Genomic DNA, 25,930 nt, shown 5'->3' on the forward strand with positions numbered 1-25,930 from the left:
TGTTATGAATTTTATGATTTTTGGAGTTGGATGGTATGTTTCATAATATTTTTCCATCAATGTCAAAGGAGGAAATTGTTAGACATGACTAAAACTAATGGACATAAATATTTTCAATGAAGAACAACGTTGTAACAACTAAGCTATAAAGTATATATGGAAGAGTTAGATTAGGTGTTATATTGTTATTGATATCAAGCTATTTGACTATACTAGTTCATGTAAGTTGTATATCATCTCAAGGTTGTGATTTTGGATTAAGAATCTCAAGAAAAAGTATGAAGATAAGATTGAGAAGTGATGTCAAGTATTACAACCTAGTAGGGTAATTGATGAATCATTCTATGATAGTATAATGTTGATTTTATTGTTTTACATGATTCGATGAAGTATGTTTATTTTATTGTTTTACATGATTTGATGAAGTATTTAGATGATGTAGAAACAAGATAGTTTGGTTATTAAAAGAAGTAATGAAGTTGGAAAGTGAAAAGAGACTATACACCAAGCTAGAGATAGTGGTTGGTAAATGAAGAGGATGAAAGGTGAAATAAGTAAAGATAGTATTGACCAAGTAAGTTGGGTGTTAAATGAGTTTGTCCAATGTTAATCGAGTTTAGTATTAATTGAGTTTGAAGATGTCGATGAAAGAACAACATCATTTGGTAAATGAAGACTAGTTTGTGATAGATTAAATAAGGGAACACATAAAGAAATATCGAGACTATTCTAGAAGATTCTAATGTAAGGACAATGTTTTTTAGCACGATGAACAGCTGGAATGATTAAGAAATGATCTAATAGTGAAGATATGATATGTGCTTTGATATCCAAGAAAAGGTACAAATTCCAACATGGAGCTACATCTATCAAGATTGAAAAATAATTGTATCTAAAGCCAAATCTAGTGAACTTGAGATTGTGTGGTTGAGAAGATGTCATTGAAACCCTAATCTGTGAGATGAAGTGGCAAAAATCTACCTATATAAGGAATAGACAAGAAGGTAAATGTTTCTAGTCAGACTGATAATAAAGTGGATGCAAAGTTACTAAAAGAGATCCTTCTAAGAATATATAAGTAAAAATTTGAGAAGAAGGAAAGTTTTGATGTGATAGACTTTTAATGAGAAGAGATGTTGGGAAAATTTGAATTCTAAATAAGTAAAGTAAGTTTCATTTTATCAGATTAATTGATTGTTACTCTATAACCATTGTAGTAGAAAAATATCTTAATGAAGTGCACTTAACACTATTCTTACTTGTAAATCCTTATCATAAGGTAACATTCCATTGAATGTTTGTAAGTCTTATAAAGAGACCACTCATTTAAGGGTAAAAAGGTCTAGAAAATCTTTTCTGAAAATCCCCCAATGGGGTCACTCCTAACAAGTGTGTTTGTGAACTTTAACAGGGTTGTCTCTTAATTGAGTTCACTTTAGAAGAGTGAAATTATTTTGGGTTACTAGTCTTAAATATTTTTTACCCTAATCAATTTTTTTGCATTAAAAATTATGGTGTTCATATGTGTATGGTAATTTTGAATGTTATTTTCTTTTGCATATTGAGATTATTATCATTTATCTTAGTCAGGTAATGAATCTAATATTTGGTATAAGAAGAAAATCTATTTGATGTATGAGAAAGATTAAGTTTACTATTATTATCAAGTTCATTAATTGACATGTTAAATTTATAATAAGTGTGATGATTTTTTTGAAACATCCAAAAGATAATTGATTCCCACCCCACCCCTTAGTTATAATTCGAGAACTATAACCTAAAACCCTAACCATAACTCAAACCTAGACCTTCAACCTATTAGCGTAATTAGGTTTTCTGTTATTAGATAAATCATTTTGATCTAATTATTAAGTAACTTAGCAACTCTTTTCTACTTAAGCTAAACATTAGAAATACAACAATTAATTCTTTTATTAATTATTTAAATACAACTTAGGTTTTTTTCTTTTAGGGTATTGATCTTATTTTATAAGGATTGATCTCTCTTTCTAAGATATTCATTAAATACAAATGAAATTTATCTTTTGCACATCAAGAATGTGTAATCTTATATGGATCTCTAAATGAAAGCCTCCATAGCTTTTATTCTCTCATTCCGTGATAGGTGTTTGTATGAAATTAATTCTTAAGAATTATGGGTTGAGCTTTCCTCAACTTCAACATGGTATTAGAGCTTTAGGATTCCATGATCCTATTCTCTAAACAATAATTTTGGCATTAGTTTTTAGATCTATATTTTCTATAGAAGATTTTGTATTGGATCTATGGGAGACCTTTATTTTAGGGAAATTCGAGCTCAAATAGACACTATTGTTGATCTCAAGGCACCCAAAAACCCCCCATTTCTATAGAAAATACATTCAATTTAAACATCATTGAAACTTATGGGGAAAAAATTGGCCAAAGGCCATAAGGCCTTGGGAAATAAAATTGTGGCTGCATGTTTTTTTAAAAATATATCAAAAAAATTAAATAATTTTTTTAACTTAAATTGCATGGTTTTCTTTTTCTATTCATTGATGATGGATTGAAGTTTAGATTAATTATGACGATTATTTTTTATTACAATTAATTATTAGTATGTGTTAAGCTTCAATGGATTTGAACCAAAGACCTTCAACATGAGAGGCACAAGTTATAGTTTTTGTATGGGCTCTTCCCTATAAATTGCATGTTTTGTTCTATAAAGAAATGTGCATGCTTTTTTTAATAAAAAATTATTAAAAGGGGTGTACAATTAAAGTGAAAAAGTGCTTTAAAGATCTTGCATTAGTAATACAATTACTAACAGATCAGTAGTACATAGGTACAACTATGTAGATTGTGACATTATCATATTTGAGCATAACTTTAATGGTTATTAAATCATCATGTATTTGATTTTTTTTTTTTTCTAAAAACTAGTTGATAGCTTTTTTATCATATCTTGTGCATATAGAGGTATTTTTTGACAAATATTATATTGTTAGCAAATCTTGTTGAGCCCATTATGATGGCACAATTATTTTAGATTTTGGTATTGGTTTATTGCCCATATTTGTAGTCAAAGCTAGGGGTTGTATTTTTGCACTCTAAGAGACATATCTTGAGCTTCTTGATTCTTTTTTTTCATAACTTTATATTGGTCGAGATCTTATTGTGTTCTCTTTCTACTGATTTCAATTTTTTTCTACATTCTTCTCTAGGTACATTCTGTTTGGTAAATTTAATTTTTGCACTCTAGTGTATATCTTGGTTTTTTCAGATTTGGGGATCATTTTTCATTAAATGGGATGAATCTTCTTGGGTTGCAGTTATTTTTTTACTAACCTAATGTTTCTTCTAATCTTTGTTCACATATTTTATAGCATTTTTTTGTAAATACACTTAGAAAAATTGTCACTCTATTGCATTTAAAATTTTGAACATCTTTTTTTCTTGTTTTACTTGCACAAAATTAAAAGTACCACGGGGGGTTTCACGTCTACCAACTTTTCCATCTTCCTTTTCCAAGTGAGTGTTCCTTCTATAAAATTGGCCTCATGATGTGTCAATGTCATGTGCCTTTATAGGTGTTTGTACTTCATATCTGCTCTTGATGTTCCTTGTTCTTTATTTTATAGGAGTTTATGCCTTCAATTTTAGTCTACTTGCCTTACCTCTTAGTATTATAGTGGGGTTGTGTTGGTTCTAATGCTTTCTTTCTTTTATAGATTGAGCAATGCATTCAATACTTGTATTAGAATTAGCCACAGACTAAAATAAAAATTACATGTAAATATAACCAATATCACAAAATAATAAATTACATAAAAGAGAAAACAAGATAGCGATTCAATGTGGTTCATCCAATCGCTAGGCTACATCCACCAACAACAAGTCCAATATTATCATTATCTAGTTATTAAAATTTGTAATCTTTTACAACTCAATACAACTACAAGAAGTGACAATATCACCATACATTATGAAATCCCTAACACTAAACCATTTTATACAAAATTTTGCCACTTATGAGTTAGGGATAAAATAAGTCATCCAATAGAAAAATAATAGCCAACACCTTTTACAATAGTGAGTCATTTTTGGCTTTGGAGGCTACACCCTTGAAAACCACTATGGGGGCATTGCCCTTTGACCCCACCATGTATTGCGATAGGGAGCACACTTGGGACACTGCCCATAGACCCTACAAGGGATGCTACCCCCAAATGCCCATAGAAATAACTTGTGGGGCGGGGGGGGAGAAGTTACACCAAATAAACCTTTGAGTCTAATTAGGCTCCACATCACAACAAATCTACCATTTGGAGACTGGTTAGACTTCAGAACAATAATCTCCCACTTGGAGACTGATTATAGTACCACTAAACCTATAGCTCTCACTAGAATATCAAAACACTATGGATTTTTCTATTTTGTTATTTTGTTTTTTCTAGAAGACCAACTAAAGCTGAAGAGCTCCCCTTGTTATTGCCTTGGTAATCATATCTACTAGATTATCATTTATATGTATCTTCTCCATCTTTAACTATCCATCATCCAAAACTAACCAAATGAAATGGTAGCATAGCTATATGTATTTTATCTTTGAATGTAGAGAAGAATTCTTCGCAAGATGAATGACACTCTAGCTATCTATATACAAATAATAATCCCTTTATGGGTGTCTCAATTCTTCTGGATGAAGAATTGAAGTTGTATCATCTTCTTGGTTACCTCTATAGTGGATAAAGCATTCACCTTATGTAACCAAGAAATATAGCTCATTACTACCCGACCAATAGTAAATACATAACCTATAGTACTTCACCTGGTATTAATATGCCTTGCCAAACATGAGTCAACATAGCCCTATAAATCATTAGTAGAGCCCTCAAAATGTAAACACTTACTAGATGTTCCTCTAAAATATTTGATAATCCATTTGATTGCATTCAAATGTTCAAGTCCTAGATGACTCATATACCCACTAATGACTCCCATTTCATGTGTAATATCCTATCTTGTACATATCGTGGCATACATTAAACTCCCTATAGCTACAACATAAGGTACCTTCGATATTTTAGCCCTCTCTTCCCATGTCTTGGGACACATCGTCTTAGTCAATTTTAATTGAGAAAGTAAAGGTGTGCTGACAGTTTTAGCATTCTCTATAGATAAATTCTGCAACACCTTTGCAATATAATCTCGATTTTATATTTTTTCTATCTCTGCGAATCTTCATACCAAGGATTTTTTTCTGCTCCCAAATCCTTCATAGAAAGTGAATGTGCTAACTATGCCTTTAACCACTTAATGTGATCTATGTTAGGCCCAACTTTAAGCATATCATGAACATATAAAGATAAAATAGTGTATTTATCATCATCTAACCTCTTAAAATAAACACAATGGTCAAAATAACACTGAATGTAACCAGGTTCATGCATAAAATTATCAAATTTAAGATACCATTGCCAAGATGCTTACTTCAAGCCATATAGACTTCTCCTTGATTTGCATACTAAGTTTTACTTACCTTTGACATTGAATCCCTATGGTTGTGTTGTATATATTTATTCATCCAAATCAACATGAAGAAAAGTTATTTTAACATCAAGCTTCTCCAAATATAAATCTTTTCTAGCCATACTCTTTAAAATAGTATGAGTAGAAGTCATTTGAACAACATGAGAAAATATATCATCAAAATCAATCCCCTTTTTTTTGTGTAAATCCTTTTAGAACTAAGTTGGCTTTAAATCATTTCTTACCTCCATCATGCTCTTTTGACTTGTAAACCCATTTATTCTATAAAGCCCTTTTACCTACATGCAACTTTCATAAATCTCATATCTAATTTTCAGTAAGGAGTCCATTTCTTCTTTCATTGTAGACTCCCACTAAATCTTTGTACTCACCTACGTAGCTTCATCATAATATTCAAGTTCACCAGCATTGGTTAAAAAAATAGAATACAAACAGGGAGAAAATCTTTGTAAAGGTCTACCTATCCTTGTTAACCATCTAACATTCACTAGGGTGTGTGGTATTTTTTGTCATAGAGAATGAGGGACTACTAGAACATCTTCCTTTTGAGTATCACCCAACACTACATAATCATTTTCTTTCTTCTCATGTTGTTGAAATAGATCTTTGTACAATAATTTTGCATTAAATATGACATCCATGCTTCTTAAAATTTTGTGTTTTTCAAAATCCCAAAGCCTATAATGAAGTTTATCAATTCCTTATCAAACAAATATATATTTCTTTGACTTAGCTTCCATCTTGGTTCTATTTTCTGAATCAATATGTGTAAATGCTTCATAGCTAAAGGATCTATGAAAAGAATAACTCATCTTCTTACTAGTTCATGCTTCCTCTAGAATACCACAACCATTGAAGGGGTAGAGGGACCTCTATCGATCAAATATAAAAAACTATTGATAGCCTTAGCCCATATGTTTAAGGGTAGCCCAGCATGCAACCTCACACTCCTTTTAGGCTACATTATTGTCTTGTTCACATGTTCAGTGACTCCATTTTCCTATGGAGTCCTTGGAACAATTTTATGTCTATGAATACCATTAGAGGAACAATAATATTAAAATTATTTTCTGGAATACTCACCACCATTATCAGATCTAAGACATTTTAGCTTTTTACCAATCTCATTCTCAATCAAGAATTTCCATTTCCTAAATGTTATAAATACATTAGACTTATGTCTAAGGAAATAAACCCATAATTTTTTAGTTGCATCACCAATAAATATAACATAATACTAAGAGTTACCAAGGGAAGATACCTTAGCTAGTCTCTATACATTTGTATGCACAAGCTCTACTTTCTCATTTTTCTTTTCCTTCCCACTCCACAAAATTTGTTCTCTTTTGTTTTCCATATACACAACTTTTAGAGAATTCCATATTGACAAATTTTAGATTTGGTAAAAATTTCTTTGAATGAACTAATTTCATATCTTTCTCACATGTACCCAACCAAGTCTGTTGTGCCATAATGATATATTAGAGTCTACAACAATTGTTTGTTCTCCTTACTCAATTGTAGTAATTATTTAGGAACATTCATTTTTCTATAAAATAATTAAAGTAGAAGGAACAATATGACATATACAAAGATATAAGGTGTATACCTTCACACCTTTTTCTACTACAAGGAAACCATTTGAAACCTTCCAATTTTTATCAATAAAAGTAAATACACAACCCTTATCACTGAGTTCCCCTGGTGAAATTAAATTCCTACTCAACCTTGGAACATGTCTTAGCTCATGTAGTAGCTAATTATGATTCTCATTCTACAACTTAATCTTAACTTTTCCCTTTCCAAACATCTAGCAAGGTTCATTATTCTCCAAATAAACAAGCCCAAAATCCCCTTGGATATAATCAATACAATAACCTCTATGGGGTATAGCATGAAATGAAGCCCTAGGACCCTGCAAGGTGTGCTACCCCTTGACCTTGTCTTAGAGGCACTCCCCTGAACCATCATAGAAATATTTTGGGCGAACCTTCCAGTCTGATTAGTCTCCACATCATAAAAACTAATTCCATCTATTAGGCAATTATAGTGACTAGATACATATGCATTTTGGTGAGATAGATCATTTACCATATAAACACTCTTGTTAGTTTAAATAATTATTACTTACACTTTACTTAAGTTTACTTAGAATAAATACATTACTTTATTATTTATTTGGTTAGACACCTAGGAGTTTGTGTACTCATATGAGTTGTCATGTTGGCAACATAAGAGTAAGCAACTCTAATTTAGCACACAATGTCTATAACATGATTTTATGTGACACACCTTTGTAGGCTTATCCTCTCATCATCACCCTAACTCCTATGTGTAATGGAGGATAATCCACACTTGGTGAACATGTGTAGAGTTGTGAAGCTTATCATATTACTAAATCCTGGACATTCTAGAAGCATTCTAGAGGCTTTTATACATAGGCACTCCTAGTGTACTTGTACATCAATTGAATATCATATTCTTATTCTAATCATACTTTTTTCATCTATTACGAGCTAGTTGTCAAGCTTCTTGGTCTTGGATATTTTTTCCTAAGCCAAATTCTTACATGATATTAAAGCCATAGAAGTGTCATTTCTTAGTCATTACAAACCATTCTTGCTTGACCTCTCTAAGGACACCTCAATTCAAATCTAGAGGATCTGCAGTTATTGGGAGAATCTAGAGCCAAAGCGGACCTTGTCATTGCATCTAGAGCATCGATTCGGTGAAATTGACTATAAATTTGCCTTTGTTGGGCCATAGTCAAATTTGAGGCAATTTTTTTTTGCAAACTAACACTTAAAGGTCCAATTTGCAAATTTGATATGATCTATTAGATATGTACATTTATTTTGTTTCAGATCTATATTAAGTTTCTCTTCCATTATTATACAATTTTTTAGATTTTTATTTTCAAAGTTTTTTGGCCATCATGCTTGCAAAGATTTTTTTTTGCAGGAACCAAGTGGTGAAATCTTGACCCCTGCAGGTAGAATATTCTTTGTAATCTTGGCATATTCCAACCGAATGCAACATACTAGATACTGATAGTTCAATCCCAAAAATTTTGGCAAAATATTCCATTGGCATCATATTTTTTGGCAAGCACCACACAATAATGAGTCTGATGATCACATTTTCACAAACACATATCAAAAACTAACGGCTTCAAGTTTATTTCCTCTTGGCACTTTGTATTTTTTGAACACCTTTACATCCACAACACAATTGATGTGGGAATAAAGACCCCACCTATAGGCATGATTTTTGTTTGTCAGAACCCCTCCTCCAGCCTATTCACTAGCCATCCATAGCACCCACTTGCAGCTATTTAAAACTTCTCTTTAGCAAAGGAAAAGACTATGCTTTCTGGCACCCTTTCATGGGTCAACCTCACCATGTCAAACCCCTAATATATACAGTCAATGAAACCCAACACCTCTGTAGTAATGCATTGACACCAACTAAGACTTTGACATGATCATGTCTGTAGAAGGCTAGCTCATAATCCAACTTAGTGACTAGCTCCAAGTCTACCACCATGTCACATTTTGTACTATTAACATCATCTAACATGTTAGATCGAATAATACAACATTGCCACATCACCCAGGAGAACCCATTTTTTGCTGAAATCAGTCAATCAATATGTTAAAGTTGATGGTCATTTGACCATCATCTATAGGCCAAATTACATTGCTACAATGGCTATTTGGATGTCAAATTTAACCTTGCATTTTGCTGCTCAGACTTCTCTCTAGATTCAGTTTTGTTTTGATTTTCTAGCTCAGACATCATATTTTCTAAGGATTCTTCCTACTAGCTCGAGAGCATTCACTTCTACATCTATGGCACCATTTCTTCCTACAAGGAGAAACATCATTCAACTTTCATGGTGCAACTTCTTTAGTCATTGAGGATCTTCTTTCATGGGTGTGCTTAATCATTGAGGGGAGGCTACATTGCTTCTCTTCCTACATCTTCTTATCAAGATGGTTCATCACCTTTGGAGGTTGATTCAATTTCATCCATGGACATGTTCCCTTGTTTGCCACCTTCTTTTGGGCATTGACTAGATTGGTTCATGGCATCTACATTCATCAAGGACTTGTCAACATATGAGTATACTTCAGAGGAGGCATCCACACCATGCAATATATGGATCCCTCTTCCATCTTCCTATCCATTGTGGGAAGCATACTTGCACCTATACTTGGTGTATCTTCTTCCTAAAGGGAAAATTGTTGTTTGTAGGCATTGGATTTTCTTTTGTCTTCACACACTCAAATCAGGAGATCCCTCACTAAGAGGGGGTTTTCATTGAGGGATTCTCTATTATATATTCATGATGTATGTAATAATGGGGGGTCTTGATTATTCAATCTATACATGCATCTTTTCTTATTGTACTTATCTCTCTTTTTGGAGCATGGTTTTTCCCATGAGGTTTTCTATCTTTCTCTATTTGTAGAGAGATTGCATTGCATTTTATTGCATTGTACTTGGGTACCTAACATGGCCTAGTAGTTGGGACCCATTATGCAATTCATCATAGCTTTTGTGAGCTTAAGTGCATTCCCCTAAGTTGTACTTAAGGGGGGGTGTTAGTGTAAATAATTATTATTTATACCTTACTTAAGTTTACTTAGGATAAATGCATTATTTCATTATTTATTAGGTTAGACACCTAGGAGTTTCTGTACTCATATGAGTTGTCATGTTGACAACATAGTTGTTCACACTCCTAATTAAGCACATGATGTCTACAACATAATTTTCTGTGACACAGCCTTGTAGCCTTATCCTCTCATCATCATACTAACTCATGTGAATGATGGAGGATAATCCACTCTTGGTGGACGTGTGCTTAGTTGTGAGGCTTATCATATTGCTAGCTCGTAGACATTCTAGAAGCATTCTAGAGGATTTTACATAAAGGCACTCCTAGTGTACTTGTACATCAATTGAATATCATATTGTTATTCTAATCATACTCTATTAGTCTATTGTGTGCTAGTTGTTGTGCTTCTTGGTCTTTGGTGATTTTTGCCTAAGGAAAATTCTTACAACTCTTTAATTTCTAATTTTGGAGCTCAAAAAGGTATCTTCCATATTTAATTGATCAACTCTTTAGACTTAGTATTCTTCATGTAGTCATGCTTTATTGAGTGGAGATTCTTCATATTAGCAATTCCACATTTTTTGTGTTGTAAATGATTGAAAAGATCATAAATGAAGAATAATGGAACTGGTAACAAATATTTTCAATCATTGTTTTGTCATTGATGTCAAACTTGCTACTTGCAAGAATGACAATTGCTTAAGTGATCCAAATACTATCAATTGGTTCATTAACAAGGAGGAGGAAATCAATTAGATGTAACTAGAGCACCTAGAGAAAGGTTGAAGTTATGATGTTGTAATGAAGTATAAAGATCAGCTAAGCCATTGATGAAATAGTGTATTGATGACATACTCTAAGACACAGGGAATGGATATGCTAAGACACATCAAATATGTAAGGTTTAACTAAGTTAATTTATGAGTACTGAGAAAGCTAGTTAAAGCTAAGAAAGTTCAACTCAAGTTTGTGCTGAGCAATCCTTCAGATGTCAAGCATTAGAAAAGGTAGTGGATTCTAAGAAAATTTCTTTAGATGTTGAGCAAGCCTTCAGGTGCCAAGTGATTCAAGAAAATAGTAGAAGCTAAGCAATATAGGAAAGCTTCAGGTGTCAAGTAAAGTAGAAACTATAGAGGATGCCAAGCAATCTAGAACTAGATGGTGTCGAGCATCAATAAATAGTAGTAGAAGCCGAGTAACTCAGTTAATGTCGAGCATTAGTAAACCAATGAATTTGAGTTGTTGCATTATTTTTGAAGTCAAAATATTTGCAAGATCAGTAACGATAAGTTTATTACATTGAATTTTGTGAATTAGTTGGATGATAAGGATGATGAGTAGATGCCATAGAATTTTATGTAAACCATGCAAACCAATTCAAGGTGAATACTGCTGGACTTATCATGACATTTCTGGAAGAAACAATTTGGAGGGAAAAAAATATCGTTCTCTCAGATCAAATAAAATTGATGAGTGGGAAGACTTGAGCAGGAAATGGAGAACATAAATTCTTTATAAGGAGTTATACGTCAGAGATCAAGAGAGTGAGGGAGTTGATCATAAGTGTGGTCATGCAAAGAAGCCAAGAGAAGACTAGTGTGAAGTATCAAGAAGAGAACATAGTGAGGAGTAAGCACAGAGCATCAAGAGTCTCAGTTGATCAAGTTACCAAAGAGTTCATTGGCATAATGAGTGGACGAACTCAAGGAGATAGATCTTGAAGGGTGAACAACGTGTCAGCACTGCAACAAAGAAAAGCTAAGCAAAGAAAAGAACTGAAGATTGATCTGAAATCTACAAGGTTAGAGTTGGAATCTTTATCAGGTCAAAGCCTTTCTAATAATTTCTTACCATTGTATTAGACATTGAAATCCTACATTGTTAGGTTAGCTTAATAGCTAGGTGGATAAGCTTCAAGAAAATGATAGAAGATCCCCAGGAGAACGATAAGAGATCCTTAGAGAGGGATAAAAGATTCATTTGAGAAGCTGATTATAAATCCCATGGATTTGGGTGGGCCTAATAGCTTTACGTAAATCCTTTAACAGGGTGACATTCTAATTTGAATGTTCGTGAGTCCTCAAATAGGGCACACTCCTAACAGGGTGTAGAAATCCTTTAACAGGGTCACATCTGACAGTGTGTAAAGCCTTTAATTGAGTAGGCCTTTAATAGAGAAAACCATCAGAAGTGGTTAAAATTTATTGAGCAATAATTTTATGGGTATCATCCCCACCCCAATTTTACCTTCTTATTCCTCCAAAATCCTTAGTGTTATGTGGTGATGCATGTTTACTTTTCATGATTGTTTCATATTTAATTACATGCATGATAATTTCAATTATATGCCATTAAAAATTTGAAAATTTGTATTGGACATTATTGGACCTTGAATAACTGATTCTCCCCACTCTTAGTTATTCTAAAATAATTCTAACATTTTGTATTTGGGTAAAGTACAAACCTGTGTCAGCCTTTTACAATGGACAAGGCTAACAAAAGTATAATTGTTCACCTTCGATGACATAAAACTAGTAGTAACATTTAGAATTTCAAAATGAAGTAAACTAATGAAATGTATATAAATAGATGAAGTTTAGGATTATAATTTTTTATAATTATTTGGAATAAAAATTAATTTATTTTCCTAATTATTAAAGTCAATTTTTCAGTTTTGGAAAAATGCTAAAAATTAGGGGTCTAGTTCCCACCACAAAACTATATAGAAATAAACTTATTTCCCTTTGATATTGCACTATGTTATAGGTAACATATATAGCTAGAAAATAAAAAATAAAAATTGTCTTTGGACCTATATTTTATCTTTTATAACAATTCAAATTTCAACTCACCTCAAATTGATAGTTTTCATCTCCCACTATGTTTTACAAAACAAATCTAGTCATATGATTTTTTACTTTTTTAATATGATTTAATAATTTTTTTCGTTTTCAAAATTGACATCTTCTTGACTGTTAAAATACATACTTGTAGAATTTTTTAATTACAATATACAATATCTAATTGAAAAACTATAAACTCTATATGAAAATATTATTGACTTTGAGCTATATAAAATGGTTTTTATATGTTATTAAAAAAATATCATAAAAAATGGTAAGATTTATTGGGACATCATTTTTATAAATAATTTTATTTCTTTAGTAATTAGATACAAACTAGTATAAAACATGCATTTGATAGACATTTCCAATTGGAAAGGTGTGAGACCATATATAACTTAGCTAGAATAAATTTATCTAGATCATATATTTGAAGAAAAAATTTAGATAGAAATACCCATATTTAGTCGTTCTAATAAGTTAGCCTGAAAGGTGATGCTGCTTTGTATTTTTACCTACCTTCATTCTTTAATGGTATGCTTCATGATCATCTGTTTGTTCCTATTTTCAAGGAGATTCTCTAGTTTGGAGGATTCTATAGTCGTTCACTAGTTTTTTATCATTCTTTCCATCTTTTCTTGAAGTAGTACTTTTTCTATGTGGTCTTCTCTATTTTTCAACTTTATTAATATTTGGTTGTATTAGGTATCTTATCAAGCCTTATTAGGACCCAAATCTACCTTCAGTAGTATTTTTTAGGATTTTAGCTACTCCTTAAGTTTATTTTAAGGGGGTGTATAACATAGTGAAAGGTAGGATAATCTCCAATGGAAATTTCATAGCCTCCAGCAAGTAACCATATAGTGGAAACACCACACAAGATGCAATATTTGATGCCAAATACTCTTATTTATAAATGATCTAATTACATGCAATATGTTGGGCTATAAGGCCTTCCCAATTACAAAAAAATGTAATAGTTCTACAAGATTCCTCAAGATCCAACCCAAACTCTAGCTAGCTTAGATCTATAACACAAAAACAATCTGTAGAAACTTTAAGCAAGATCTAAACTTGTGCTTGCAAGCCACCAAGCAATCTTCTTATTTCTTAAGTCACAACTACTAGCTCTACTTACAAATACTAACTCTAGATTCCAATTTTAAATCTTTTCTATCCAACCCTCTAACTAAATTATCCTCCTACAACTCTATCCAAGGCCTCCTTAAAGACTTGCATGGCCACAAGTCATCCAGTTGCCAATAGAACCATCTAGAACCCCAATAAACCCAATATGCCACAAGTCAACTTAAAATAATCATTACATACACCTAGGATGAATAAAAAAGACTCAAATAGGTCTAAACACATCCCTATAATCAATCCATGTCATGATTTGATATGTTACACACATTAAATAAACCAAGTTGACTGATCAAATTAGTAAGAGTAACATTTGGAAAATCACATGACTGAGCATTAGATAAACTATCAAGCAACTCAAACATCACCAAGCCAACATGCCTTTTGATGTCCCCAAGAATTGGTGAACAAGACAAGAAATTTCAATCAAACATACCTATTGCTCTTAGTAAGCATCATTGAGAAATCAAATAATTGTTGACCCTACATGTCTACAAAGCACTACCAAGAGATGACCAAGAAACATCAATAGAGCATGAGCTCAATATTCATTGAGCTCCTTTGATTAATGACTTCCTTAGATAACATTATACCCCAAGAATAAGCTATAATAACTTAGAATCAACCCTTCTTTGATTGGGTTCTCTAACTCCAAGGTCAATGAACTCCCAACATACAAGATTTTCAACTACCCTAGGATGATTATTCATTACACACCCCAGGTGTGAAAAAGATGTTCTTAGTAACTAGAAGAACATCTTCTAGGATTCAACACATAATCCTCAAATTTTTTCTTCACATACATGTCCTCCAAGACCTCAACTTGTACACTCTTTCCTCTATTCCACTTCTTCCAACCACTTCCAACAATAGTCAACTATATTTTTTTCTTCTTCACGTCCTTCTATGGTGTATGACATGTCTATTTTCCACATTGATCTCTAACCCTTTCAGCTTTCTTCAATTCAACTCAATTAATAAATTTAGGTTCCTTCTACCAAGTTCCTCATTCTGTAAAGGAATTAGTGAAAACTTCATGCCACCTTTCTCAACTACAAACACATTCTTGATACAATCATGCATAGCCCTGCAATCATACAACTAAGTTGTACCAAGTAACATGTGATAACTACTCATGTCCATAATATCATGCAACACTTGATCAACAAATTGTCCAATCTAAAAATTAACAAGATACTACTCCCTCACTTTCAAAGCATGTTCATTTTGTAACCAACCAATCCTATAAGGACAAGGATATTTTAATCTCTTCAAACCAAGTTTTTGAACCATCTCCTTGGCAACAAGATTATCAATACTACCACCATTAACTATCAGACCGCATTATTTACTGGTAGACTTACAATGAATATGAAACAAACTCCTCCTCTAACATGGTTTGAATATCTTCTTTTTGACCAACACTTGGTGAGCCAACAAGTTATCCTCCCTATGTTTGGGTTAATTAACTATGTCTATATTCTCATTTACCATAACCAATTTCCTATTACTGGCTTTTTGAGAACATTAAAAATATCTATGACCTTCTTCTACTCAATGAAAACAAGTACCCTTAAAATCACCTCTATATGTCCTTTTTTTCTCAATAGGTTTTTTTTCTCCTTCTATACTTAGTTTAACTTTTCCCAAGTGACCTACTTCTCCTTCCCTTGAGAAATACCTTGATATCTTCTTTTCAACTTATACTCTACCTTCAAAGGATCCTCAATAAAATCAATCTTTAGCACATGAACTCATCTTGAATATTGAATCTCAAACCATTAATATATCAAGCCACCTTCTCTTTAGAAAGTTCTCTATGTCCAGACTGAATTGTCAACTTATAATATTCCTTGGTATAACATTTCATAGACATATCCTTCTATTTTAGATTCTACAATCTCTTAGACAAGTCAAGTTTATAATCAAAATCAGTGAGCTTAGCTTTTAAATTAGTCACCATTAATCTCCAACAAGAGATCTTCATTTTACCTTTCTCTTCTCTATCTCTTTGCAATTATTTCCACCAAAGAGCAAAATGTCCTTTCAACTTAGTTTGTGGGAACCTCACTTTGGGTACTACCAATATCCTCTAACTCAAATAAGTGTTCCAAATCACTAATCCAATAAATCATATCTTTAGGATTCAAATCAACTAATAGAATAGAAATATCCATCTTGTGCTTTAGCTTGAACTAAGCATCAAAACTATCCAAAGATATTTATATAGGATCAGTTCTATCTTCACTAGTAGATCCAATGAACTCAAATTCCTTACTAGCTTCCTTATAAACATCTTTAGTAACCACATTCTTAGGTACGCCAAAAATATCTATCGTGATCTCAATGACCATATCATTCTTCATCAGCTCTTTCTTAGATATGAAATATACTTAAATCTTAGTTTCCAAAGCATTATAGATATTTGTAATCACCATAGAGTCCAATCTTCTTGGAGGCATCTTCCAAGAATTTTGTAAACCCTCTACAACATATTATACCTGAGCACCTTGTGACAAAATTGAGTTTCTTGCAAGTCATATGTTGGGTGATGCGACGCGCTCCCCTGCCCACAGGTGGTTAATTATGCGGTGTTCCATGTTCACTAATAGTCATGGCTTTTGGTGCAATGGCAAATGGGCCCTAAAATTGGTATCAGAGCTTGGTTTTGGCTTGGTCATGGGTTCAAATCTCACCGGTGCCTTCCCGACCCATGTAAGCACCTGGTATGCGCATCGAGGGGGAGATTGTTGGGTAATGCGACGCGCTCCCCTGCCCACAGGTGGTTAATTATGCGGTGTTCCATGTTCACTAATAGTCATGGCTTTTGGTGCAACAAAAAATGGGCCCTACATCATATTCTAACTCACCACCTCACATGAAAAAACAAGAATAAATGACAAGTCAAGGAACATGAATTTGTAATAGAAATCATATGAACTTCTCTATAATCATCCTCCAATAGTTACCTAAGATCCTAGGGCAAACTACATCTCACTTGGTGATCTTTTTACACACATAGGAACCTCCTACTCTGTTATCACCTAACATAGTGGAAGGTAGGATAATCCCTAATGTAGATATCATAGACCCTAGAAACTAACCACGCATTATAAATACTACAAAAGATGCAATATCTAATACCAAACACATTTTATTCATAAATCAATTTATTACATGTGATGTGTCAACATGTAAGGCCTTCCCACTTATGAGCAAAAAAAAGAATTTAACACTTGTTTAATATCCCTCAAAATCTAACCCAAACCCTAGGTAGCCTAGATCTAAAAGAAACTAGTAATCTAAAGAGACCTCAAGTAAGATCTAAACTTGTGCTTGCAAGCCACCAATCAATCTCTTTGTTTCTTTAGCCACAACTACTAGCTCTTCTTACAAATTCTAACTCTAGATTCTAAAACTGAATCTTTTCTCTCTAGCTCTCTGACTGAATTATCCTCCTACAACTCTACCCAAGCCCTCCTTAAATACTTGCATGGCCATAGTTCAACCTATTACCAATAGAATCATCAAAAAATCCAATAAACCCAATATACCACAACTCAGTTTACAACAATCATTAACTATACCTAGGGGAAATAAAAAAGACTCAAGTAGGCCACACATATCCCTATGATTGATCCACACCATGATCATATGCTACATGCATTAAATATAGTAAATTAGTAGATCAAATCCTCAAGAATATCATTTGGAAAAACACATTACTAAGTGTCTATAAAACTATAAAGAAATCCAACCATCACTAAGCCAGTAAACCTTCCAAGCTCCCCAAGCATCACCGAGAAAACCAACACACCTATCAAGCTCCCCAAGCATCATTGACCAAGACAAGAATTGTTAAGATAGGACATCTACCAATCACCACCAAGAGATGGCTAATAAACTTCAATCTAGCATGAGCTCAAGATTTACCAAGCTCCTTGAATTGTATAGTTCCTTGAGCAACATGATACCAAGGCAAAACCCATAATCACCAAGAATTAGCCCTTCTTTGACTAAGTTATCCATTTCAAAGGTCCAAAGTACTCCCATTATATAGGATTTCAAATTATCCCTAAAAAAGAAGCCCTTGAAACCCCAGGTGACTTCAAACCTATAGCCCTTTGTAACAACATTTATAAAATCTTGTCTAAAATTCTATCAAACAATCTTAAATCAGTTCTCCCCAAAATTATATCAGAATAACAAACCAGTTTTGTTCCTGGTAGATCAATCCTAGATAGTTTACTTATAATTCAAGAAATATTAAACTCAACCAACAAGAATAAACTAGCTAGTATGTTCATGAAATTGGACATTCAAAAAGCCTATGACATGGTTGACTGGAGATTTTTATGCAAAGTCTAGAAGCCTTTGGATTCTTTCTCCAATGGATTAACTTCATCTACCAATGTATATTCACTACCAAGATCTCAGTCCTTATCAATGGAACCCCTAAAGGTTTCTTTGATACTTCTAGAGGAATTAGACAACGAGAGCCACTATCACCATTCTTATATATCATTATGGTAGAAGCTTTTGAAAGAGCATTAACAAAAGTTCACAAAGAAGGCAAAATGAAAGGAATTACAGTAAACTAAAAGGTTCCTAATATTACCCATCAATAGTATATAGATGAAAGAATCCTACCAAGCTTTAGCTTAGCAAATGAGGATCTAAATATCAAAGCTATCATCCAGTAGTCTATGGTAGCCTCTAGTAAAAAAGTGAATGCTACAAAATTGGAAATTTATTTCATCAACACCAAGCCTAAAAAGTAACACATATCTATAATATCATGGGCTACAAAAAAAACACATTCCCATGCAAATATTTGGGAATAGAACTAGCAAAGGGTAGAAAATCTAATCAGGCATAGTATAGTACTCTTAAAAAATTGGATGCATAGACATGAGGCTAGAAAGACAAATGGCTAAATAAAGCAGGTAAAGTTACCAAGATTAAAGTAGTGATGCCTGCCTTCTCAACCTATCCTCTTTCCTACCTTCCTTTAGCTAAACATACTAATAAGAAATTTGAGGCTAAATTCCAAAAAAAATATTTGGAATGATAAAGATGAGTCTAAAAAACTAGCTCTAATAAAATGGGATAGTATCTGTAAACCTAAGGATCTAGGAGATTGAGGCATTAAAAACTTAAGCTGGTAGAATGAGGCACTTGGAGCTAAACTCACCTGGCATCTCTTTGCAAAAAGAGAACATAAATGGGCAAAAACCATGTATAACAATTATCTAAATGAAGCTAACCCATATTCCATTTTTAGAATAAGGTCTCTCCCTAAAGGATCTAAAAGATGGAACTTTATAGTTAAAATCCAAGCCCTCGTGAGTAAATTCCTAACATGGGATGTTGGTTCAGGACACAAAGCTTTATTTTGGGAAAATTCATAGGCCAAATACCCCCCAATAGATAGTAATGGGATCCCAGAGAAGATCAAAGTGAAATTAGTCAACCTTTAGGGAAGTAAGGTCAGTGATTATAAAAACAAAATATGTATTGATGGTACCAAAAGATTGGAATGTAAATCAATGGAGAATATAGATATACACCCAGCAGACAAAAATGTATTCAAAAATTTAATCTGAAAGAGGAAAATCAAGCAACTCAATAGGAAAGACAAACTCATTTCGGTTGCATCACAAGATGGCAGGTATAATGTCAAAGATGGATATAGAGCAATCACTCATTCCCAAGAATGGGAAGAAGTGGAGATTCCTCTTAAACTATGCTAGGACCCAGCCTATCTACAAAAGGTAGGATTCTTTTTATGGCTAGCAACTTAGAATAAGATATTAACAATAGATAGACTGTGTAACTTGGGTTTTAAGAGCCCATCAAGATGTGTACTTTGTAAGCAAGATAGTGAAGTTGCTAATTGCATCCTAATAAATGCTCATATACTCAAATTTGCTAGCAATGGCTCAAACAAATGCTAGGCTAGACTGCCCCCTTGCTAGCATCCCTTAGAGAATTCCTAAAGGAATGGCCTATAGAATGGAGCAAAGGGATATATAGAAAAATTATGGAACATTTGTCTAGCCATCCTTATGTGGGAGATATGGAAGAAAGGAATAGAAGAATCTTCCATAATCATGATATGTAGTTAGATGAGATTCTTATAAAAATTGAATCATGTATCATTGATACATTAAAATCTCATCTAAGGAAAACCCAAAAAGAAGAAGGAGCATTTTTTAGTTCGGATCGATTAATAATTTTTTTTGGAAAAACCTAATCAACCCGTTGCTTACGTACAAAAAGAAAAATAAAAAAGCTAGGAAAAATTGCCAATGGTCTCCTCCACCATTGGGGTGGACCAAACTAAATTTTTATGCAGCCTTCATAGGCAACCTTGACATTGTTGGAATTGGTTGTATTATCAATAATTCACTAGGTAAATGAATTTATAGAAGGTCCAAACCCTTAGAACCTACAATTAACAACCTCGTGGAACTAGAAGCCCTTCAAGAAGGCCTCCAAATGTGCTCAGATTTAGGATTATCAAAGATCATTATTGAAGGTGACTCTCAGATTGTCCTCAATTCCATTAGGAAAAGATCCACGCTAAATTTGGTCCTAAATTCTAGATTGGTAGAAGTCCTTAATATATTGGAACATTTTCCAAATATTCATATCTATCACATTTTTTAGGGAAGGTAATCAAAAGATGGATCAATTAGCTAATAAGGGTGCCGAGGGAGAAATTTTTTTGGTTTTTCATGATCAATAGTTCATAGGTTCATAGAGTATATTTAACTATCTCTTAACTCTGAAGCTTAAATATTATAACCAAAGTATTATTTAGTTCCCTATACAATTGGTCTCATCTTCCAATTTAGCTTGGTAACTATATTCAAGTTTAAGGCTTTGAATATCTCCCTCCACTCTTGATAGAATGTGCCCCTTTGCCCAATCTTATCGAAGCTTTTAGTAATATTCTTTCCTAGCCTTATCTCAGGTGATATAGGATCACACAAGGGATTGGTGTATTAGATGTTAGGTTCTCTATACAAATAGATTGTGAAACATAATCTTATATAAGAAGCTATTAGGTATTCTTAATAAATACTATATGTCTATCTAGATGTCAGGATTTGTATTTTATTATTGGCAACTTTAAGTTGTCATCTAGCCAAGTTTTATGATGGCCCCAATGATTTAAGGTCTCATGTCGACGAATTCTGTGAATGATGTTAGATATCTAGGTTTCTCTAGAATCTTTGCTTGAAGTCTTCTTTTCCCTTGTTTTTTTAGTCTCTCCACATACTTACTAGTTTGTGCATGGTCCAAACCCTATTATGGATTCTAACATCTACCTTTCCATACTTTGAAGGTGTAGACCATGACATTCCAAGGAAGTGTGAAACTGAAAAGGCGAAACTATTTGCTAAAACTAATAGATAATATGACCAAGATTGCAGTGTTTTGCACCATTGGAAAAGGCACTTTCAACTATGATTTTAGATGGTAGACTAAAATTGACATAATAGGGACATCTATTGGGTGTTTGGCTAGAGCTAAGATAGATAAAAGGGCAATGATAAGACTCTACATCAACATCTTGAACCCAATTTGGTGTGTGAGATTGGTAGAAGTCATTAAAAGCATCAATGACAAAATCGGGATTCCACTTCCTCATATATACATGGCACACCCACTAGGTAGCTTTGATTTGGCTATTTTTATTAGGTGCCCCACCTTGGTAATTTGAGAAAATTTGGCTTTCCTAAAAGAATGGCCTAAAATGGAGGCAAGTATTCAGTTCCTCCTTCGATGGAAAGGGATTATCGATGACAATAACAAGGAATGGCTTAAAATTTATCTCGACCTCTTCAAAGCATACATACACCTAGGTGTGGATGTTGAGAACTTGGAGGATCTAGAATTTTGCACCTCAAACATGGAGAAGTCAAGTTGAGAAAAGAGTTATTTTGAATTCTTGCCAAATTGCCATATAGAAAATCTCAAGGACATCTCCCAGATCATCATAGTTTTTTAGAAATAGGGCACAGAAGGTCTTTTCAATTTGGGGGTGCCTAATCTCCTTCCATCAAGATTTTGTAGTATGTATGGGGCTCCCCTATTTTGTCTCCCCACTCCTCTATTCTTGGTCTATCTTAGCCCTTCTTTTCTTGGTAGGTTTTTCTTTTTGTTTCTTTAGTTAGCTTTGTTTATTATTGTCTTCCTTCTTGTCTCTTAGTGTTTATGTTAGGGTCTAAATCCTTTTATTTTTCTTTGCTGGGGATTTTAGTAGATTTAGGATAGTTCAGCTTATTTAGGATGACATGCAGTATATCCTAGTCTATATTTATAAGGTCATTTATAACTTGGCTACTTATATTAAAATATCTTATGTGATCCAAAGAGATTGCTTTGTAAATATTATTATGAAAAATATAGCTAAATATCTTACAGATCATTTAGATGAAAGTATCTATTACATTTTAGATTCTTGGAATGATTTTGTTTGTCAGGTCGATTATATTATGCTAATATAATCTATCTAACCAAAGCTATAACAAGGGGTGGTTCTAATCATAAACCAAAATTGGAAATAAATTAATCAAAGGTCTCCCTACTCACTCTAGCAGAACAAGGCATAAAGAAAATTACAGAATGTCCATCGACGAGTCCAAATCAAAATATGATATTCAAAAGGATAATAAAGTAATGATGAGGGTCAGGATTTTGATTATACTATAAATTGCTGATTGAAAATCTCAGATAAATTAGCTATGGACTTAATAAGTAGGATTCCGACTCACAATTTGAATTATATTCAGATTTAGATATGTTAGTTCCAAGTAGGCTTTGATAAGGTTCAATTTTTTATTCGGTTTACTATGTTTGTAAGTGGTCTAAGAATAATATTAGACTCTTGGCATACATAAAATATCTAGTCATAAATCAAGTTACTTCTAGATTAATATGATTTTCTTGTTTTAATAAGATACTATGCTATTGAAAATGTCCCTTGTCTTGTTTATATAATGATGGGCTCTAATTAAAGTAATTTAGACTTTCAATTTTATTAATTCACTCCAATATTGTGTCCCTCTTGGATAGCTATAGCTCTTCTACTATATCTCACAAAGATCTCACGTTATCTTATTTTTTATCTAACATTATTGACATCTATTTTAATTTATAGAAGAAGAGTCACATATGAAGACTTTAAGCTCTAGGTGTACCAATCATCTAGGGTATTGGGTTCAATTCAAATAATAAAAGGAGAAGCTAAAGATTTAAAAATTTCGAAGGGGATTCTTTCCTTTCTTCTCCTAATAATAAAAACTCTTTAAAATAATGATTGGGGTATGCCCTTTTTAATTATGTAATAAAATAAGACTAAGGTCCTCGGCAAGACTGGAGGTTTTCTTCTCAGTTTTTTCCATTTTTCCTACCAGTGCCCATTTGAACAAAGACACTCTGATGTATTTTATTTTTATTAAATTAATAAAATCAATACTTCAAGTGTTTAGTGATTAAAAAAAATTAATAAATTGAAACCAAATTCTAATCTTAATAATAACTCTAATCATCATATAAATTATAATACAAAATTGGGTTCTAATCAAATTAATTAATAGTTATGATTGCTAGTAGCCAATATATACTCTATATTTTAGATACATCAAAATGCATTAATTTTTTTTTTGAAAAAGCATTATTCACCTTATGGAAGTTGAAATTGAAGGCATGGAAGTAAGTATTCAATATTTTCAAATCATTCAAAACATATTTGTATTGTTCAACTGATTCATTCATGATAGAAGCTAAGTGTGGGGAATCTTGGTGGTATTAATGGGTATGTCAATAGAAGCTAATGTTGCACCCTACTTTACACTCCAAAATTAAACATAATTTAGAAATGTTGCAATAGACTCCTTGGCTTCGCAGCTATCGAGGTGAGAACTAAAATTATGTCTAAACAAAAATTAGAACCCCATCATCCAAATATGACAAAAATGGTCAAAGAAAATGAGGTTTACTAGGAAAAATGCAAAGATGTTTCCAAAACAATCCAAACCATTTAAATTTAAAATTCAAATTAGTAGTCAAAATATTAAACCATGAAATCATCAACCATAGCTCTAATTTAGCAATTGCACCTCCATATCAGTGTCCAGTTTTGAAATTTATAAGATGGAGCAACTCTCCTTTTTTATTGACAAAACTACCAAAAGAGAATCATATTATAAGGAATGCAAAAGAAGTTGTTTCATAGAAAAATGGGTTGCAGGAGTTTTTTGAGTATGTATGTGTGAGTTTGGTTGGATAGATTTTGTTGAAATATTTAATGCATAGCTGGTTTGTCCCTGGAGCTAAAGGCCTACCTACCACCCCTAATGACCTCCACAATGTTTAGAAAAATTAATATAGGTAGGTGAGTTTTCAAATTTGGAAAAGAGGGGGAAATTTTTTGTGGCAAGAGACAAAAGGAATGAAATAGTCTCATTCATTCAGTTTAGCAGATTAGAGAAAAAGAAGAGAAAAGAAGGAAGAAGAAAGTGATCAGCAGATCAGTCATGTAGAAGATAGAAGGAAGTTCACTTCGTGCCTATAGTTGAATGTGTTTCTTCATGTATTTCTATAAGTTCATTGTTTGTTGAATTTTTCCTTTGAAGCAGTGTTTGCTCCAACCACTATTGTATGTAGCCTTTAGAGCTACAAGTTTTAAGTTTAAATTTTTCACCAGTTTGAAATTTTAAGATTATTTTAGGGTTTTCTAATTGTATCTGAATGTTCCCAGATTTTGTAATATTTTCAATCAAAGTTGAATAAAAAGTAAGCATGCATACTTGAATTCATTGTTATTCCTCCATTTGTTGCATTTGAGAAGTATATTGTTGTATGACGCAAGCTTTGGCTCTCTAGTTTTAATGGTGAAAATATTCATGTTATAAATCTATCACTCAGTCTTGTCTTTGGTTGATTTTTCTATTTGTAGTTTAAGCCAAGCTCAGTCAACATCTTTCTCTACTGAGCTCCACCCTGCAGTTCTGACTAAGCTCACTCAACATCCACACTATTGAGCTCACTTGACATCCATTGGTGTCGAGTTTCCCTTCACGTGCCAAGTTCAGTTGGCTTCTTCATGTGCCAAGCTCGCTTGGAACCCTCCTACCACTCAGCTCCTTAATGTGCCAAGAAAAATAGGCACTCGGCAATAGTTAGTGCTGAGTGAAAAATTTTAAGTTGTGATTTTATTTTTCACATGGTATCAGAGCATTGAGGGCCCACATGCATAGTGAGTTAGGGATTTTATTTTCTAGGATATTTGACATGGTAGGAGACATAGGAAAGATATGGCAAAAGCCACCATGCTTTAATGGACAGAATTATGATACATGGGCAAAGAAAATGAAAAGCATAATGGTTGCAAATTATTTATGAGATTTTGTGATTAATGGGTTCAATGATGTGATAGACCTAGCTCAGTATGCTGCTCTCACAAATCCACAAAAGACTCAGTTGAAAGAGTCAAGGAGAAAAGATGCTAAGACATTAAGTCTGATTGAGGCAACTATGACAGAGAGAGTTTTCCACAAGATTGCAGCGACAAATTATGCAAAGGAAAAATGGGATATCCTTGAGACAAACTTCAAGGGAATTGATAAGGTCAGAGTAGTGAAGCTACAAATGATCAAAAGAGAGTTTGAGAACCTTTAGATGAGGGATAATGAACCTATTAAGAGTTTAGGTCACGAATCTCCACTTTGATAAACCAACACAAATCAAATGGAGAAGAATATGATGAGTA

The sequence above is a fragment of the Cupressus sempervirens genome, chromosome 8, assembly GCF_028749045.1.
Source record: "Cupressus sempervirens isolate cs-2001-9-10 chromosome 8, ASM2874904v1, whole genome shotgun sequence".
Lineage (NCBI taxonomy): Eukaryota > Viridiplantae > Streptophyta > Pinopsida > Cupressales > Cupressaceae > Cupressus > Cupressus sempervirens.